At 35.3% G+C, this 19,301-nt stretch overlaps 1 long non-coding RNA gene across 1 annotated transcript in view; it reads left to right on the forward strand.

Annotated features, from left to right (window-relative positions):
* LOC147830383 (uncharacterized) overlaps positions 1-17,626 on the forward strand; it is a 90,193-nt gene extending 72,567 nt beyond the window's left edge. Inside the window, exon 3 of the long non-coding RNA XR_015452236.1 lies at positions 202-17,626. This is a non-coding gene — a long non-coding RNA (uncharacterized LOC147830383). The remainder of the gene's footprint in view (positions 1-201) is intronic.
* Positions 17,627-19,301: the final 1,675 nt, after the last annotated feature.

Here is a 19,301-nt window from a genome sequence, read left to right on the forward strand (position 1 = left end):
TATCATTAGAGAAATTCTATACAGCTACTTTTCTATGATTTTCAGCCATATAGTAGACAAACTTGGTTTTAATTTATGATTACCTCTTTTTCTGAACTACCAAGGTTAGATCACTAAACAGAACTATTCTGAAACTTAAATGGAGACCATAAACATGCTTTCTTTCTTTCTTTCTTTCTTTCTTTTTGGTACCTGGAATAGAACTCAGGACCTTGCACTTGAAAGGCAGAAGGCGGCACCACTGAGCTAAATCCCCCACCTCTATAAACACACTTCTACACTCAAGCCTTCCAGGACCTGGAATGCCAGACACTTGGATCCCGTGTGAGGTGGGTGATGAGGTATGTTCTGGAATTCGAGTTCTTCTTTTCCAGCTTTTTCCATAATCTCCTACAAACACAGAGCAGTAAGCATTTCTTCTCACAACTGAAACAGCATGAGGCCCAACCTACCTGGTTATAAGTATCATTAAAACTACTCATCAGTTCCACTAGAAAGAAAGATTGATATCTCTAGTACAGATGCAGAAACACACTTCCATTATGTTTCCTTTTACAGAATTACTGACCAAGCTCCTGAATTTTTTCTGAGTTTCCTCTTATACACAGCACATTTAAACTTAGATCACCTTCCTTCTGAAGTCTCTCTATTCGTACTGGTCTGGTCCGTAGGAGTGACCTTATTTTAATAGTAATAAAAACACTCCTCCGCCACCAAGGTGAAACTTCTGGTTTTGAGGCCTCTCCCCACTCCCAGTTCTAATTCTTATAGCGTGTCCATGTTCCATCCTTTCAATTTCTGGTTTTAATGCCACAAATGGGCCTCTGTCTTTTTTGCACCTTGTCATAGCTTTGGTAGTTTCCATAAGCACCAAAGCTCTTGTACAATAGCCATTAACTTCTTTTTAATTAGAGCTCTTTGTCTTCAGGGGCCACCTAACACTTTTCAGAATAAGGGATCTGACTTCTTGATGGCGCTCAGTCTGCATTAAAAAGAGCAGCAGGAACCCATGGCCTCAGATGGGTGGATGGATCATTCCATGTGCCAAATAAAATCAATTTAGATGTTGTTGCTCTGATAAAGAGATATGTGAAGAACTCAATAACCCCTGGATAGTAGTTACTAATATTGTCATTATTATTATTAAAGAATAATTTAAGTATATTAGGGTAAGATTTCATACACCCATATTGAAGATACAATGAATAGAAAAGGTAGAGTTCAAAGATAAGTAAGCTACAGCAGAATTTCTGGGGGAGAGAGGTTTTAAAATTTAAAGTTGCAATGCAAATGAAATACATGGAAGGGAGAAAAAATAACTTGAAGTAGAAGTAATGTCACCAAGGGCAGATAAGTAATACTGAGGTATGTTGAAGGAAGAAAGAAGTAATAACTGAGAGGGATTGAGAGATACTAAACTGCAGGCAGCATCCCCAAAATGGGACATGGACCCCTGTGAAAGCTCTTAAGGGATAGAACTAAATGTTAAACATTTTTCACTGCAGTTGTAGTCTTTTGAAATAGGAAGAGATTTGAAGGCAGGAAGAACAAGTAAGAAAAACTACAGTGCAGTAGGAACTCCATGTGGTTATCTATAAGGATGCCCCTTGCAAATACTAATGTGTTAACGCTAAATGAGTTCACTTTGGCAATTTTGGGGAGGAGTGTTATTAACACTGACAAAAAGCCACTTATTGACTCTGAAGTTAAAGCAACTAGAAAAACAGCTTTACTTGAGAATGGCCAGAAGTGAGTTAATGCCCAATTCCAAAAGAGAAGAGAGTAAGCACTTTTCAAGCTTTTGCTGATCAAGACTTTTGCAGATCTGAGCTCCTACACATCAAAGGAGACTTCCTGCTGGGTTTGCTTACCCCTTTAATTTAGTCCTTTTTTTTAAGGACAGAAGTTCCAGTAAGTAGAGAATGTTGAAGGCATTCAGTCCAATATAGCTGTTCTTTCTATTAGAAAATGGTGCAGCTGGAGTGTTTTTAAATGAACAAAAATACTGTCCCACCTGGAGTCCCTAGTGACCTCCACCCTGAGAGTTGTAAATTTCTAGATATAAGAATTCAAATGTGAAGTAACCAGAGAGCTACCCTAAAAGACTGAGATGCAAAGGTCAAAAGTCTGCTCAGGGAAAGGTCAGATCACGAAGGTCAGGGTGCGCAGAAGTGGGTCATAAAGGTCAAAGTATCCTTTCAATAAAACTGAGACCAGAGTGGGAAACTGGTAGAAACCCATGGGTATAAGTGAAGCAAAAGAAGTAAATAAGCTTATTTACCAGGTTTGAAGGAGTATCTGAAAAACCAGAAGCACACTGGGCAGTACAGTTTTAAACTCAGTTGTGTTAACATTTCAGAGGAAAAACAGTGTGCTTTTCTCCAGTGAAATATCAATTGTTAGTTTTATTGTTTGTTGCATATAGTCATGACCTAGCCCACTAGTGCTATTTTTCTCTGTCTTGCAATTAGCACTGATTATGTTCATTGGAAGTTGGATCTAGTAAGGGATGACATTAATGCTCAAATGCCAACAATTTCCTATAATTATGTTCCTTATAATATTTGCAGAGATCCAGAATGTGATATTAACTGCCTTAAGATACCATCTTTAAATATTTTTAAAATGCACCTTTAAATAGTTTTATTTTAAATTTTAACTTCTACTTTTCTTTCAAAAATGTTCACAGAAAAAATTATTTTAGCCTTAGGACTATTCGACTATTTTTATTTCAAAAGTTGTAGGAACATAAGAAAGACAATAATTTGGAATCATTAATTAGCAAAATAACCAAATGGATATTTACAACAAAAAATATTGGACACATACCACAGCTTTCTTTTAAAATATACTAGTCAAATATAGTTATTATTGTAAGAGCCTTGCATTTCATGATGTATTGTAGTTTACAGAACATTTTAATATAGATTATCTCATTCAATGCCAACTAGAAACAGTAGTCAATATATCAATAATGAAGTTAATTGTGAAATATTTTTGGTATTAAATGGCACTTGGTCAATTTAGAGAATTGAACCATATTTGCATTTTTGGCATATGATTTCAATTAAGTCTAATAAGATTTTGTGTTTTATCTCATGTGCACTGTAGCAATTCATATCACCTAATGTTATTAATGTGTTATCATCTTTGGCTCTTCCTTCCTCCAGAACATGCCAGGCACTATCCAGAATATTGCAAGTTCATATAGTATAGAACAGCAGTAAATTTTTGAGATGTAATTCTGTTGTCTTTTCACGATATACTTCTGCAGTACTAATGCCAATACATCGCAGATTCAACAATATCCAATTTTCTCCTCTAAAATAAAAAGTCACTCCCAAGATTTAGGCTTTCACTTTATAAAATTATTCCCTTTAAAATACACAAGATATGCTAAGATCATTCCAAAAGAAAAAAGTGTGGCTATAGAAACAACTGTTGCTTGTAAGAAAATAATGTTTTATTAATCACTGTTTCAAATTGTACATTCTAATGTATATATGACTTTCAGGGTAATATACTGAGTAGTGAAAGTTACATATAACGATTAATTTAATGTTTTCACAGTGAGGAAAATTGTTGTCATGGCTTGTGTTTAGATGTGATTTGTTCCCCCAAAGCCTAATGCAGTAATGTGGTGCAATGCTATGATTAAGGGCACTAGGATTAATATGTGAGTCCTACCTGCCCTAAGTAGCCTGGATAAGATAGAAGGGATAGAAAGTGCTGTGGTCATCCTTTGTCTCTTTGCTACCTTCTGCCTGCCGTGAAGTGTTTCTCCTTTGCAGTGCCTGTCTGTCATGCTACTCTGCCATGGAGCCAGCCGATTATGGATGAAACCTCGGCAAACTGTGAGCTGACTAAACCTTTCCTCCTTTAACTTTGAGTGTTGGGTATTTAGTCTCCACAATGAGAAAAGTATCTAAGACAGTAGTTTACAATTGTGAGGACATACTAATAAAGTATTTAGTCAGAGAGTCCTAATGATGATGTTCTTATGGGAGTCATTCTCCAAATAACTCATTCTCCAAATGACTCAGAAGAATCCTAAAACCTGGGCTGTCATCCTTAGAAAGTTGTCTAAAATACTTCCACTTAATCAGACTGAGTAAAACTAGATACTGATAGGTACCTTTATTTTGTTTCAAAAGCTTCCAGGGTCAGATGTTTCTACTCATAATGCTTAATTCACTTGGAACAATGTACCACAAGAGCATCCATCATAATTATACTGTTTAACCCAATTTAGTAAAAAGATTTAAAAATCTTTACAGCTGGGCATGGTGCACTTGCCTGTAACCCCAGCATTTGGGAGGTTTAGGCAGGAGGACTTCCGTGAGTTCAAGGCCAGCTTGGCCTACATAGTGGGTTCAAGACCAACCTGAACTATACAGCAAGACCTTATCTTAAAAAAAACAAAAAAAAAGATTTAAAATCTTTAGCAGGGCATAGGAGTAGACACCTGTAATTCAAGCTACTCAGGGGACTGGGACAGAAGGATTTCAAGTTTGAAGTCAGCCTGGGCAACTAGTGAGATTCTGCCTCAAAATAAAATAAAATAAAATAGGACTGGGGATGTAGCTCAGAGATACAGAGCTTGCTTAGCACAAAGCAAAGCTGTAGGTTCAACTCACAGTACTAGAAAAAAAACTTAAATTCTTATTTCCTCAAAATTTATGATTTTTTTCAGTTTTAAAGAAGTCTATCTCAACCATATGAATACATTCAATGTTTCCAATCTTGTATACATTCTAATTATTTCATCTTTTTATAGTAAGGTCTCAACTTGTCCTCATTGAAGCAAATCTTAGAAACCAGTAAAATCTCAATTCAAGTCCAATTTCCCTTGGGATATCTTCCCTAAATACTCACTTCTTCTGACAGTCTAGCAAGAAGCACTGATATAACAATATTTTATTGGTTTGTGTGGCTCTCAGATGTGTTAGTCATATTTCTCCAACTAGATTTTAAACTATTCGAGAATAGAAAAAGAAACACTAAGTGACCTGTTGTGAGCCATAGAATGTGTGGTTTATTTTCTATATTACTTCCAAAATGCAGGGCACAATTGGTATTCAAAAATGCTTTGGTCATTTGAGAAAAATAGTATTTAAAGTCATTTTGTCCCATAGATGTGATTATGGCTTGTTAATTCTGTTAGCCACTAGGAAGGCTTTTTCCAAGATTATCCACTTTTCACATTCATGAAGATTTTATTGTCATTTTTATGAATGTTAATAATTCAGAGGACAGTATCATGAAGTAACATAGTAATTTTAATTTAATATGTTATGTAAAGTCTTTTGCTCTCCTCTTTACTATTACTAGAGCTTTAACATAGAAAGAAAATGTTATAGTACATTGTCTGTTAAAATTATTGACTATGGACTAAAATTAGCTGAGTTCAAACTCTGGCTCTCCCAACTTGAAAATTACTGAAACTTCCCTAAGCCCAGTTCTCTTATCTATACTATGGAGATAAAATGCATCTCAAAGCTATCTGTAAGGATTAAATGAGAGAACACTTACAAAATGGTTGGCCTTTAGCAAATGTTCTACAAAATGATTCACCTTTAATAAACATGCAATAAACAGTAGCTATTATTTAGTTACTATTTCACTTAAAACTGTTCTATCTCCTCATTTTCTAAGAACTTAAGAAAAATAAAATCCCAGCCTACTCAAATAACTGGGAGAATGTAATGGACATCTCAGCCTCTCTATTTACTATTAAGAGTCAAGTGTGTAAACTAGAGTAGGGCATAGTTTATTGAACAAAAACCAGACTTACATATGCCAAATTTGCCCTACCTCATCTTTTTCCTCTTGTCTAATATGACCCTTTTCCTTTTTAAAAACTTTTTATTATATACTAATTGGTTTCATGTAACCCTTTTCTACACCATGGTCCAATTTTCTAATAGACAAACGGCTCACTAACAAATTATCCCAGTTATTTCCCTCCCCTTGCTTGCTCAGAAGGATTTTCACGTTGCTCTCAGTTTCTTCCCACCCCATAACAGATGAGAATACTTTGCCACGTTGATTCTTCCAAACCTCAATGCATAATTTCAGAAGGAAAGTGGTAGGAAGGAAAATAAAAACAACAATATCAATACTTAGGCTGGATGAGAAAAGAAAAACTCTCAAGAACTTTAGAAAGTGGGAAGCATTGAGACAACTGTGTTGTGTAAAATAAGAGCAGTGAGGGATTTAAGAAGTTATTCTGTGGTTTTGAGAGATAATGCCGTGTTTTCTTCATGATATTCTAAAAGTGCAAATAAACTTCCAGGAAGATGGCAGAGCACTAAGCAGCAGCAGGTCAGCCTTTCTGAGATTTGGAATCCAGAAAATGGAATATAACAATTTATGGAAGAAAAGAAGGATGAAGGTGGATTTCTGGGATCCAAGAAGGATCTGAAAGGAGAATAGGAGCTCACAGGGAAGGTGAGGAAACAGATCTTAATGCAGAAAGAAGAGTCTGCCAACTGCACTTTCTCTCTGACTCCTAGCCCATGGTACAACAGAGGAAGCTTGAATCTATAGACATGGTGAAGGTAGGCTACCTCAGAGGCCTCCAGAGGTGGTGACTCCAAAGGTTTCCATGGAGAAATGCACCAGTGAAATGGGGCAGTGAGGCTGTGAACCATAGCAGCTGGCGAGTGACTCCAGCCAAGTGTCCATGGGGAAGGAGCTTGGTAAGATGTTATTTTAGGAGGGGCCACCTGAACCCAGGACTTAGAGTAGTCTTGGTTGGCTTCCTCTCAAGGCACCCAGCAAGGGTGAAACACAATCATGGGGGCATCCAAGGTCAGGGAACCAAGGTCAGGCCAGCAAGAGACACCTAGAGTGTTGTAGGCTGAACAACTCAAGCCCCAATCCCACAATCTGAGGCCAGGATCAGCCTGAACTTTGGCAGAGCTGAAACCAACAGAATCAGCACCCAGCCCTGTTCCTACTGCAGGCTTGGTGGAAATATCCAGTATCCTGCCCTAATCTTACTTCAGGCTTGCTGTGATCATCCAGAATGGATTGCATATCTGGCTGCCTCCTTTGTCTACCACAGACAGTGAAGACCAGCCCTGAACTGGACACTACCACAGAACTGTAGACCTCAGAAGATAACCACAGGCTTTAAATCAGAGAGAAATCTTTTTTCTCTCTCTTGTGCTTTTTTTTTCTTCATTTCTCTTGATTGTTTGTTTTGTTCTTTTGTGAGTGTGAACATTGTTTTTAGTATTTCTGGTTATATTTAGCTCTTGTCTTTGTCTTTTCCTTCTTTCTTTCCATCCTGTCTTTTTCACCGTTTCCCAAAGCTTGGGTAATCTTCCTTTTTCTTTCAGCCTTGGTTCTAATTTCTTTCACTTCTATTATTTTCTCTGATTTTTTTTTCCTCTTAAGCCTTTTAAATTTTCTTTCCTGAGGGTAAAATGACTCTATTGAGGGGATGTTTATTGTACATAATTTTCTGATTTGTTTTAGATTTTATTATGTAACTATAAATTCTGTACCCACAGTTCAAGGTGGCAAATTAACTATCACAGCTATTAATTATCACAGTTTGTCATTTTCTAGACTGTACCTAATGCTATTGTTACTACTGATTGTGCTACTTTAGCCAAGGTGATAGAGTTGTTATGATCATTTGTTCTTCCTTGTTTACCATTACTGAGATTGTCTGGGGATTATAAACAATACCATAGTCCAGTACCAAATAACTATGTCCTAGGTCAAATAGGCAGAAACTTCTCATCCCTAATAAACTGAAGAGGTGGGATCTTGGGGCAGATTCAAAGCCAAAAGCCAGCTACACCTAGAGGATACCTCTGAAAATTAGTTATTGGCTAAGGAGTTTTCAATAGTAGTAACAAAGCTACCTACTGTAAGAAATTTACTAGCATCAATGCAGAAAAAATATATTTTTTAGAAAATGAGAAGACATGGAAGCAAGATGCAGCCACAGACCACTAGCTCATCCAAGGCACTTCTGGGGGCATTGAAGTGAAAGTAATCAAAAGCTACCCAGTTGAACTTTCTGAAATGGCAGCAGTGGAAGTAACAAAGGAAATAAATGAGGTCCTAGAAAAAAGAATCTGAAGTAATTTCACAGATAACTAAAGAGATAATGACCATAATGAAGGGCAAGGTTAGTGAATCTGGAGTAGATACAGATTAAAAAATTACAGGAGCCTATGAAAGTGATGGCAACCATGAATGCCTGTCATAGGAATGAACTGGATTTCATGAAATAGATTCAAACAGATATTCAGGAGATTTAAAATTCTATTTAAAGTATATGCAGCACTATCAACCAATGTGAGGACAGAATATGAGGTCTAGAAGACAGATTTGTGGGCAGTGGTAATCAAATAAAAGACTTCTAAAAATAACAAGACCACAAAACATCAATCCAACAGCTACTAAATGATGCAAAGAAGAATAACATAAGATTGATAGGAGTCAATGAAAAATCAGAAGATAGCACAAATGACATAAAAATCCTATTCAAAGAAACAATGACAGAAAACTTCCCGAGCATGGTAAAAGAATTTGACATACTGATAAGTGAGGCATATAGAACTCCAATTAGCCATGAACAGAAAAAAAATACACCAAGGCATATAATAGTCAAGATGCCAGAAATTCAATACAAGAACAGAATATTAAAAGCTGTTAGAGAAAAGAAACAAATAACCAGTAAAGGAACACCCATCAGAATTACAGCAGACTTCTCAACCCAAACCCTTAAGTCAACTAAAACTTGGAGTGAAGTATTTCAAGCCCTAAAAGAAAACAATTTCCAATTCAGACTGATGTACCCCAGAAAATTATCTTTCAAAATTGATGGAAAAACAAGATACTTCCATGATAAAGAACACCTGAAGAAATAATTGGCCACCAAACCAGCACTGCAAAAAGTTCTGAAGGATATTCTAGAAAAAGACAGCAATTCAATGAATCTCAATAGAATGAATCCACTAGGCAAGGCAAGCAATTACACAGAGAGAAAGAAAGGGAACCAAAAACAGGAAAATAATATGACAAGGATAAGTCAATACATATCAGTTATAACCATCAAAGTAAATGGTCTCAATTCACCAATCAAAAGAAACATTCTGGCAGAATGGATCAAGAAACAAGATCCAATAATATACTGCATACAAGAAACACATTGAACTCAAAAATAAATTCATAGACTGAAAGTTAAAGGATGGAAAACAATACTCCATGCAAAAGGAACCAGGAAAAGAGCAGGAGTAGTTATCTTATTTGCAGACAAAGTGGATTTCAAGCCAAGACTGATGATAACAGACAAAAAGATCACTACATAGTTGTTGAGGGAACAATCCAAGAGGAGAACATAATACTTGTAAGTATATGTGCACCAAATACCAGCACACCCAACTACATAAAGCAAACATTAATAGACTTGAAAAATCAAATAATCACTAATGCAATTATAATGGGAGACCTCAATACCACACTGTCATAAATAGATCAAATAAACAAAAAAATTAACAAATGGATTTAGTAGATATTTACAGTATTCCATGCCACAACAACAGAATACATATTCTTCTCAACTCCACATGGGATATTCTACAAAATAGACCAATTACTAGGCCACAGAATATGCTTAAGGAAATGCAAAGCAATTGAAATTATCTCCCATTCATATTATCAGATCATAGTGCAATAAAATTGGAAATTGATGACAAAAGAAACCCAAAAAATTGCATAAACACATGAAAATTAAATAACACCTTCCTGAATAACCAATGAGTCACAGATGAAATTTAAAAATAAATTACTTTCTACAATAATGCCAGTAAAACATACTGGAACTTATGGGATGCAATGAAATACTATGAGAGAAATTTATAGTGGTGAATTCCAAAGTAAGCTCAAATAAATAACCTAGTGTTGAACCTCAATCATCTAGAAAAAAAGAGCAAGTTATACCTAAAGGGCATATGAGGGAGGAAATTATAAAGATCAGAGCAGAAATTAATGCAATTGAAACTAAGAAAACAATACAACAAATCAGTGAATCAAAGAGTTGGTTTTTTGAATGATTAAATAAAATAGATACACCCTTATCCAACCTTATCAAAAAAGGAAAAGGCTCAAATTCATGCAAATAGAAATAAAATGGGTGAAATCACAATGGATCCTGAAGAAATCTAGAAGATCAATACCTACTTCAAGAACCTGTACTCTAATAATATGGAAAACATAGAAGAAACGGGCAGATTGTTTGATATATAATTACCAAAGCTGAATCAAGAAGACATAAAAATTCTAACTAACCCAATATCAGTCAATGAAATTGAAGAAGTAACTTTAAAACTATGAACAAACAAAAGCTCAGGTTCTGACAGATTCACTGCTGAATTCTAAAAGAAATTTAGAGAAGGAGTATTGCCACTACTCTTGAAACACTTTAATGAAATTGAAAAGGAAGCAACACTCTCAAACTCATTCCTGGAAGCAGTCATTACTCTGAAAAGAAAACCAGAAGAATTCAACCAAAAAGGAGAACTACAGGCCAATCTCCCTAATGAACATACATGTAATAATCCTAGATAAGATACTGGTAAATAGAGTTCAGCAAATCATCAAGGAGATTATATAACATGATGAAGTAGGATTCATCCAAGGGATGCAGGGATGATTCAACATACACACATCCATAAATATAATACACCACATTAACAGAACCAAGAAAAAAAAAACACATGATCATCTCAATAAATGGGAAAAAGCATTTGACAAAATTCAACACCTATTCATGATAAAAACCCTACAGAAAATTGGAATAGAAGGTCTTTATCTCAATCTGATAAAAGACATATATGACAAACCAACAGCCAACAAATGGTCACTAAATGATAAAAAACTGAAAGATTTAACTCTAAAACAAGGATGCCCACTATCACTATAGTCCGGGAAATATTAGTCAGAGCAATTAGATAAGAGAAAGAAATAAAAGGAAAGGAAAGGAGCAAGTTAAATTATCATTATTTGCAGACAACATGATACTCTACATAGACCCCAAAAACTTCACCAAAAGACTCCAAGATTTAATAACCAAATTCAATTACATAGCTGGATACGAAGTCAACACTCAAAAATCAATAGCATTCTTGTACACAAATAACAAACTCACTGAGAGAGAAATTAGAAAAACAACACCTTTCATAACAGCATCAAAAAAATGAAATAGATAGGAATCAATCTAACAGTGGAAGTAAAGGATCTTTACATTGAAAATTACAGTACTCTTGGGAAAGGAGATCAAAGAGGGTATCAGAAAATGGAAAGATATCCCTTGATCTTGGATAGGTAGAATTAATATAGTGAAAATGGCTGTAGTTCCAAATCAGGGTTACATACAAAGTTAATGCAAACCTGATCAAAATACCAGTAGCATACCCCACAAAATTAGAGGAAAAGATCCTAAAATTCATTTGGAACCAGAAGAGACCTAGAATAACAGAAGCAATTCTAGGCAACAAAGGAAAAGCAGGCAGCATGACAATCCCTGACTTGAAATTATACTACAAATCTTCTGTGATTAAAAAAAAAGTATAGTGTTGGCAAAAAAATCAGACTCAACAATCAGTGGAACAGAATACAAGATGCAGAAACAACTCCAAATACTCAGCCATCTTATCTTTGACAAAGGGGCCCAACACCTTCACTGGAAGAAAGATAGCCCCTTTAATAAATGGTGCTGGGAAAACTTGCTTTCCTCGTGCTGAAGACTAAACCTAGACCCATATCTCTCACCACACACTAAACTAAAATTGAAATGGATCAAAAATTTAAATATTAAAACAGAAACACTCTACTGGAAGATAAAATAGGGAAAACTCTGTAAGACATAGGTGTAGGCAAAGACTTTTTGAACAAAACCCTGAACACCTAGGAAATAGTATAAAAAATCAACAACTGGGATCTCATCATATTAAAAACTTTTGCACAGCAAAAGAAACCATCAATTGAGTGAAGAGACAACCCACAGAATGGCAAAAATAATTTGCCAGCTATTCTTCAGACAAAGAACTAGCATATAGAATATATAAAGAAAAAATATCAGGCCTACCAAATCTAAAGACCCAATCCAAAAATTAGTGTCTGAAATGAATACTTTTCAGATGAAGAAATACAAACAGCAAATAGATATAAGAAAAAATGTTCTACATCATTAGTCATTTGAGAAATGCAAATTTAAACAACAATGAGCTTCAATGTCACTGTGGAAAGAATGACTATCATTAGAAAATAAACCAATAACAAATGCTGGCAAGGCTGTAGGGAAAAAGAAACCTTTCTCAACTGTTGGTGGGTGTGTAAATTGGTGCAAGCAATGTGGAAATCAGTATGGAGATTCCTCAAAAAACTAAAACTAGAGGTTCCATTTGACTCAGCCATTCCCCTTCTTGGTACTTTCCCAAAAGAGTTAAAAGCATAATGCAACAAGGATACATGCAAACCCATATTTATAGCAGCACAATTTGTAATAGCTAAATCTTAGAAACACCCCAAATGCCCATCAACTGATGAATGGATAAAGAAATGTGGTTTTTATATATAATAGAGTACTAATCAGCCATAAAGAAGGGTAAACTTGAGACATTTCTAGGTAAATGGATGTACCTTAAGACCATACTTTTAAGTGAGATAAATCGGACACACATGTTTAAATACTCCATTGTTTCTCTTGTGTGAGAAACCAAAAGTGCAAATAAGGACCAAAATGAATGACAGATATTGGGAAGTAGGAAGAAAATGTTCAAATGAGAAGGGGAATAAGGGAGGGGGGATGGTTAATGGATGGAAGGGAAAAGGGAAAAAGAGAATAGAAGGAAAACAGAAGCAAAGCTTTTATAAAGAAGGAGGGGAAGAAGGTTTGAAGAGAGAGGAGGGGAAAGGAGGAAAAAAGAAGAATCAGGATATATACAAGTACTAATTCCCTTTGTGTATATCAAAAATGTACCAATAAAATTAATTTTTAAAATGCAAGTAAAAAACTTAATTGCTTTGAAATAACTTTTTGGTTTTGGAGTTTTCTTTAACTATTGTACCTTCTGAGAGAGGACCACATGGTTTCTGGCTTTACAACTATTATCCAAGTAAAGAGTATGACTTAATTTTATTACAAAGTAGGGAAGAAGATTTAGATCTACAAACAATTACAGTAGTGAAAAGTGAGTATTTCATGTTGGCTGAATAATGTTAAGACTTGGGCTCCATCAAGCAACAATCAATGAATTCTTTCAACCATCCTTACACATTGCATTCAAGAAGTCACATTACCCATTACATTTTTTCCCTAAAAATATTTTTAAAAATTCAGATTTATCTTCCTTATTTTATTTTGTAGCCCATCTATTTTTGTTTTTCTGTTTTCAGGATGATTTTTAGATCTATAAGCTTTTGAGGGAAGATCATATTTTGGCAAAACACTTTGTATTTACCTTTTGAATCTTGAGAATGAGTAGTCTCTAAGAAACAGAGTATAGATGCTTTATTATCTTAAAAAGAATTCTAGACTGACCTTCCCTACCCCCTTCCCTTCCAGCGCTTTTTCTACAAATCCAGTTCTTTTCCTAGAAGCAAATTTGGTTATCATGCTTGTGCTATAGAACTTCTTCTGTTTTCTTAATATTGTTGAAATAAAATCCTATCTTCATAGATGGTCCTTTCCAACTGAGCCCTGGCAAGGCTCAGAACACACTATGCCAAAATACGCACCTTGGCACACTGAGGATTTTAACCTGAAGGAATTTGAGAAAACTATACAGTCAGGAAGGTCTATCTTTCTCCTGTCCTCTCCCCTAAAGCAAGTCATAAAAGTAGAAAAAATTTTCTAACCCTTCTCTAAAGCAGGGCATAGGATCCTCCTGAGAGTAGTACCCTCACTATACTAGAAGGAAAGGAACGTCTTTATCTCTGTAGACACAGGGACCCAGGAAAGGATTTGAACAAACAGGACTCACTCAGTTCCCTCTGCTTAGGACCATTAGATCATAGTCCTTTCATCTAATCAGACTTCTTTGTGACGATCCACTTCTCTATCAAACAGCATAAAACTATGTGGCTTGAATCATTTATTTGAGTCTTCATTTCCCAATGAAAATTCTCATGTGACATAACACATTAAATAAATTTGTATGCTTTTCTCCTATTAATCTGTCTTCATCTATTTTATCCTCAGATCCAGCCAGTGTCCCTAAGACAGTTCAGTAAACTTTCCTGCCCTGTTTTCTCAACTACCTGCTCCTTCCTAACAGTGTCTATAATAGGCCTTACAGGCTATATGGGCCGTACAGATCACTTCCTAAGTTCCTGAAGACATATTACCTGCTTCCTTGACAGCCAAGACCAAGCTCTGTTCTGTGCTGTTTTCTCTTTGCAGAATATTTTTCAGGAGAAAATCTGCTTCTCAGTTCAACAGTCACTTCTTTCTTTTTTTTTTTTTGGTGCCGGGATTGAACTCAGGACCTTGCACTTTCAAGGCAGACAGTGGAACCACTGAGCTAAATCTCTGGTCCCCAACGTCACTTCTTGGTTACAGCTTTTCCTCAACCTCTCCATATATATTCACGTGTGTGTATGAGTGTGTGTGTACTTTTACAAATTTGTGATAAAGAGGTTGAGTGATTTTTATTTATTTTAAATAATGCATAATAATTGTACACATTCATTGGAATATTGTGATGTTTCAGTAAATGCATGATGATATGTAATGAATAGATCAGGATAAGCGGCATATCCCTCACTTTAAACATTTATCATTTTTACTTATTTTTGTTGAGAATATACAAAATCCTCTCTACTAATTATTTTGAAGTTGCAATTAATTGTTCTCAACCCTAAGTACCCTACCATACTACAAAACATCAGAAGTCACTCCTTCCGTCCAAATGCATCCTATTACCACTAGCCATCTCCATTCATTCTCTCTGTGCCACTAACCTCCTCAGCTTCTGGTAACCAGTATTCTACTCTGCTTCTATGAGATCAACTTTTTAAGCTTCCACATGTGAATGAGTACATGTGATATTTGTTTTTCTGGGCCTGAGTTATTCCACTTAACACAATGTCTTCCTTTAACCATGGAAAAAAACAAAGAGGAAATTTTTATTACCTTCATTTTACAAATATCAAATTGAAGGCTATAGAGTTAAAGCATTGTGGGGCAGAACTGGTAAATCTCCCCCCTTGCTATCATGGTGAAGCCATTTCTTCTTCTCTACACTCCTGTCATTCTTCTATTAGTCAACCCTACCAGATAGTAATGAAAACATTTGTCTACATGCATCTCCTCAACGGTTCTATCTGGATTCCTGTCTGAAGTTAAGACCTCTATTGCCCTAGAATTTGGTATAGTTCTTGTTATTCAAATATTTTCTGAATAAGTTAAGAACTCAATCAATGAAATATTTATTTAATTTAAGAAGGAAAGAGAATACGAACTAATGTTTCATGAGTGCCTATAGTATTTCCAAGATACTGTGCTAGATTTTACAAAGCTCATTCAGAATTAATGAGTTTTATTAATGTACTCCCTGAATGTACATAAACACAAATTCATGAGATTTTAACAAAATGGAGTGACTAAAGTAAATCTAAATGTTCAGGAATTAGATGGTTGCTTGAAGTCTTATTGTGCAAATTCTTGAAAATATACATTTTTCTTATGTACTCATAAAGAAAAAAGTCATTGGAGGTCAATGTAGAATCAGCCAATTTGTTCTCTTTACACAGATGCATATCCAGGAATATTTGAATTCCTTTGTTCATGTACTTGAAGAGAAACAGTTTCCCCATTCTTCTGTGTTCCCTGTCTTATTTTAGATCTTTTGATTGTAAGTTACAGACCATGTCAACTGAGCTTGAGCAAAAAAGAGATTTCATTATAAGAATTCAGGTGAGCTTCACAAACCCTAAGCCACTAAAGGAGTTGAAGTCAGTAATAAAAATTATTAGGAACCCGGCCTGTGTTTCTCTCTCCACCTCCTACCCCCATGGTCTCTTTCTTTGTTGCTTTTTGTCATTATCCTTTGTCATTTTTCTGTTTCTCTTTCAACATAATGAGAGATGGGTGGGGTGACTGTGACATCCATGAGCTTATTTTTTCTCACCTACAGCCATTTTTAGAAATTAGCTAGATGATTCTGAATATTAATTCCTTGGAAAGAGAATCTGATGGTTTCAGGACAATCATGTTCCATCTTGAGCCAGTAAATACCAAAAACAAAAACAGAAAAACAAAGTAAGAAGAGTAGATAGAAACACCTAGGATGAATTTCTCAGAGAAGGAGAGTTAGTATTAAGGTAACAAGTACCCCCAGTCATTTTATACTTACACCACATGGTCTATTTTATTTTTTCTTACATAAAAAACCACTTTCTATATGTTGTCATTTTGTCCAGAATTTTAAAAATTCAATATTGACAAGAGTCCATTTCTCAATGAGTTTGCAGTAGATTCAATTCTAAAAATGTAAATCACTAGTTTTTAGCCACTATAAAGTGGTTAATGATGACTGACCTACACTTTTCCTGCTCTTTATGTAATTTTTCTATACTGTACTTCCCCAAATAGACTGACATTTTCAGTTCAATGTAACTAAAACTAAAGAAAACCTGCAGAAGAAATGTCTTTTGTTATTATATTATAATTATGTTTGTGTCATAACAGAGTGGCTAAATGAAAGGGACATACTCAAATCACTGCAGGACCAAATTAGCAAATTAAATAGTTTTAGTGTGTTCACAGAATAACTGATTAAACCATGTAACCCTGAGAGAGGCAGGCTCCAATACACAAAAATATCACATAACAAGAGCATCTGATCTCTAGAATTTCACAGGGATGGAAGAGTAGAGCAGGAACCCTTCACCCAAATTCATACCTAATTTTACCTTGTTCAAAATAATCCACCAGTCTTCAATGACAGAAATAACTATTACATTGAATCTTATTTTTAATATAAATAAATTTATTTATAAGAATAAAAATCACTCTCAAAATTTGCAAACTTTCACTTTCCTTATGATAAACAATTCAAAGTTAGCACACCAAAAACTTCTATGACTAGGTAATAAATGAGTATGAACATCCATCTTCTGTTCTTTATAGACAGTATGTTTGGCCAGAAGAAAACAACCTCTGTTATTTATATTTATCAATTGAGTCTTCTACTCACAACACTAAATGGAGAAACAAACAAGACCTCTCATTTGAAGGGAACAGTGGCTCAGGACCAGGCTGAGGGTGTTGATCAGATGTAGCCTGCTTGACCAACATGAACAAGGTGCTTGGCTCTTTCCTCAGCACCAAAAGGGGGAAAAGAAAAGATTAACCAAAAAAATGATCCCAAAGAAAACAGTTCACTGACTGACATTATAATTAGTCTCTTCAGGGAATTCAAATTGCAATAACATATCGTAAAAAGAAAAGCACATTCAAAAAAGAGAGTACTATGAAAATGGAACAATCAGAACATGAGAGCCCTTGGAAATTAGATATATAACTTGGAAATATCAAAAAAAAAACTCCATTAAAGTGCTGGATACAAGTCAAGAAATCTTAATATAGAACATACAGTCACAGTCCCAAGAGATATATGTGTATATATATATATATATATATATATTATATATATATATAGATATAATATATATATGTATAGATATAAAAGAAAAATTAGGAGACATAGAGATTCAAGTTAGGAATTAAAGTTAGTCATAGTATTCATGGGATTCAAATTGGTCAGTATTTCTATCTAAAAGAAATTTCTATAAGAAAAGAGATCTGGGGCCAGGGATTTACCTCAGGGTTTCCAGTGCCTGCCTCGAAAGCTCAAGGTCCCGAGTTCGATCCCCGGTATCAAAAAAAAAAAAAAAGAAAGAAACGAAAAGAGATCTAAAAAAGGAAAGGAAAGAAAAACTACACAGAAGAAAATGGGAGAGTAGAGGAAGAATGCTGAAGAAGACCCAAGTTAAAATTGGGTTGTAGGGCTAAAGATATCTATTTAGTTACCAACAGGGTTCTCAGTCTGAGAACCAATAAAATGTATGGTGTGTGAGTATGGAAAATAGACATTTTCAAATACACAATAAGACATCTTCACTTACTTTTGCTTCAATAAAAAATAGGTCATGGTTCTTTTTTAAGCTTTCCCTCCCTTCTTTTTTGCTGTGGTGGGAATCAAATCCAAGGCCTCATGCATGGCAGGATGTGGTTTCTTTCTGAAACAACAAAAAATGTAACTGAAGAAAGAGAAACCATGGAATCAAGCAAGTAGTATGTATGCTATTATGATTTGTTTACAGATGTTCCCGGGAAAGCCTCATGCACTCACACAGGTAGGGCTTTTGGGAGGTGGCTGGATCTAGGGTGTGTGAATATGGATTAAAGGCATGATAATGGGATCAATCTACTGATTGGTTTGACATCATTCTGGGTGTGGATAATGGGAAGGCACACCCTCGGTGTAAGTTGTGCCATCCAATAGGGTTGTAGCCTGGATGGGACAAGAAAGAAAGGAAGGTTTGCTGCTTGCTGGTGCCCACCCCCCTCCCCTGATGAATTGCTTCTCCTCTGTCATGCCTCTCTGCCAGGCTGCCCTACCTTGTAACCCTCAGACTTTGGTCTGAAACATCTACAGACTGTGAGTCAAAATAAACCTTTCTTCCTTTAATTTATCACTATCAGGTATTTTATCCCATCAATGAGAAAAGTAACTAAGACATAGGCTTAACAAAAAGTATGTGAAAAGACAGCCATTCAGAGTAGATTCTGTAGCAAGTGAGAAAAAAATTGTCAAAACTAGAACATAAATTGAAATGGATCAAAGATCTATATATTAAAGCAGAAACACTAAATCTGCTGGAGACAGTTTAGGTAGAACTCTTAAAAACATTGGTGTAGGCAAAGACTTTACAAACAAAACCTCAGTCACATAGGAACTATCAAAAAGAATCAACAACCAGGATCTTATCTTATTAAAAAGCTTCTGCACAGCAAGAGAAACCACCAACAGAGTGAAGGAACAACAGATAGTGTGAGAAAAAAATTTTACCAGCTATTCCTCAGACAAAGGACTATTATCTAGACTATATAAAGAACTCAAAAAAAATCAGACACCCCCCCAAATTTAAAGACCCAATAAAAAAATGATCATCTGAAATGACTAGACACTTTTCAGAGGTAGAAATGGCAAATAAACATATGAAAAAATATTCAACATTACTGGTCATTTGTAAGATGCAAATTAAAA

The sequence above is a fragment of the Heterocephalus glaber genome, unplaced genomic scaffold (genome assembly GCF_053883595.1).
Source record: "Heterocephalus glaber isolate CG9 unplaced genomic scaffold, H.glaber_assembly_v1.0 deba00000122, whole genome shotgun sequence".
Lineage (NCBI taxonomy): Eukaryota > Metazoa > Chordata > Mammalia > Rodentia > Bathyergidae > Heterocephalus > Heterocephalus glaber.